The sequence below is a fragment of the Belonocnema kinseyi genome, chromosome 1 (genome assembly GCF_010883055.1).
Source record: "Belonocnema kinseyi isolate 2016_QV_RU_SX_M_011 chromosome 1, B_treatae_v1, whole genome shotgun sequence".
In the NCBI taxonomy this organism is placed as follows: Eukaryota; Metazoa; Arthropoda; class Insecta; order Hymenoptera; family Cynipidae; genus Belonocnema; species Belonocnema kinseyi.
This window is the reverse complement of record NC_046657.1, coordinates 110,792,090-110,794,165: the sequence shown is the minus strand read 5'-3', so window position 1 is coordinate 110,794,165 and position 2,076 is coordinate 110,792,090. Positions and strand designations below refer to the sequence as shown.

Below are 2,076 nucleotides of genomic sequence, written 5' to 3'. Positions count from 1 at the left end.
TTTATTTTTTGTAAAACGTTTTAAATAAATAGTTTAATTTTCAAACTAAAAAAGTAAATGTTTGAACAAAAGTCGAGTAACTAATGAATGATTTTTTCATAAAAAATTAATTTTCTGCAGTTTAATTTTATACCAAATAATTAAATTTTTTATCAAATTGCTTAATTTTCAAGCCAAAACGACGATTTTTTAACAAAATAGTTAAATGTTAACTAATCTGCTGAATTTTTCAACAAAATAGTTAAATTTCCATTTAAACTAATAAATTTGTTACAAAAAAAACAATGAAACTTTCTGATAACATTATGAATCTTCAACCAAAAAATGAATGTTTAATAGATGAATTTTCAATGAAAAATTGAAAGGTTGATGTTTCAACGGAAAAAGTATTTAAATATACAATAAAAAACGGTTGGATTATTGAATTTTCATGCCAAAAAGACGATTTTTTTACTGTACAGTTGAACTTTCAACCTGAGAATATGAATTTTTAATCAAACAGGTAATTTTCAACAAATAAGTTAAATGTTTAAACCAAATTTAACCAATAAAACTAAATTTCAACAATAATTATGTATCTTCACCTTAAAAAGGAACTTTTGAGAAAGTACTGTTAGTTGTTGTGATAGTTGATATTTCAATAAGAATAAATTTGTATTTAAAATAAAATACTGTTGGATTTAACAAACAAAAAAAAAACATTTGAATCCTGAACCAAAACAGATGAATTTTCTAGCAAACACTTTCATTTTTTTAAAAATGATTATCTTCCAAATAGACGAGTTTTCAACAAACTAATTAAATTTTGAACCAACTAGTTCAAATTGTTATCAAATTGTAGAATTTCCAACAAAAAAGTGAATTTTCGATCGAAATATATTAATTTCTGACCAGTCACTTACACTTTTAACCAAAAAGGGTAGAATTTCTAGAGAAATATTTGAATTTAAAAAAAAAAAATATTGATGTCCATCAAAATATTTTAATTTTCATTAAAAAAATTTACTCTAGAAAGAAATGTCAATGAAATTGTTTAATTTTGACAGTAAAAAAATACGATGTTTCATCAAAATTGTTGAATTTTCAACTATGTATGACTTTTGAACCAAACTGTTAATTTTCATCAAAATGATTGAATTTTAAACCCAATAATAAAATTGTAAAGCAAAATTATAAATTCTTAACCAAAAATTTAATAGTAGACTTTTCAGACGAAAATAACGGGTTCTAATAATTCAGAATTTACTATAGTTCATAGTGTAAAGAATAAGATTTTAAATAAACATTAAAGTTCATGTTTAACACTTTAAAAATATTCGGTTAGAAAACTAGAAACTTTTTCAAAAAATCATGTTAATTTTCCATTGAACACTTTCATATTCGCACTCCACATGAGTTTCATACTTCAAATTCCTCTATTGAATTTATATTGATTTGCATGAAATTAATCCTTATTTTTTATTAAATTTATTTAAATTTTATTAAATTGATTTTTTGTTCAGTTGAAAGATTTATATTGATTTCCATTAAAATTATTTTGAATTTTTATGCAATTTTTGTTTTTAATTCTTTGGTATTCTCTTGAATTTTTTAAAATTTCTCATTGTGTTTTTTAACTTTCTTGCTTTTTTCGGGCCTTTTAAACTTGTTATTTTCTTTTCAATTCCTTCGAGATATTTTGAATTTAATTGTTAATCATTATTTCAATAAATTATATAAACTTAGCTAAAATCCAAAATATTTTTTTTTAAATTTTCGAATTCTCAAATTCGTTTGAATTCTTCTGAATTCCTTTCAATCCTCAATTATTTCAAATTACCTTGTATTTTGATGAATTCTTTTGCATTTTTATGATTTCAATTGTACATTTTCTTCATTTATAAAAAAAGAAATAATGCAATTTTAAATTGGTTTTGAATTGAATTAATTTAATTGAAATAATATTAAGAATGAATTAATAAATTATTATTTAAGTATCTATTTTTTATGAATTCAATTTAATTGCATTTACATGGAACGATTTAATTTTAATTCATCTATTGAATTTATATTAATTGATTTGGATTTTGTACTGTT

General features: G+C 21.0%; 1 protein-coding gene across 1 annotated transcript in view; it reads left to right on the top strand.

The window, feature by feature from the left end:
* The window catches only part of LOC117174576 (E3 ubiquitin-protein ligase RNF34), a 17,689-nt gene that overhangs the window by 14,510 nt on the left and 1,103 nt on the right, over nucleotides 1-2,076 (top strand). The gene's annotated exons all lie outside the window — the stretch shown is intronic.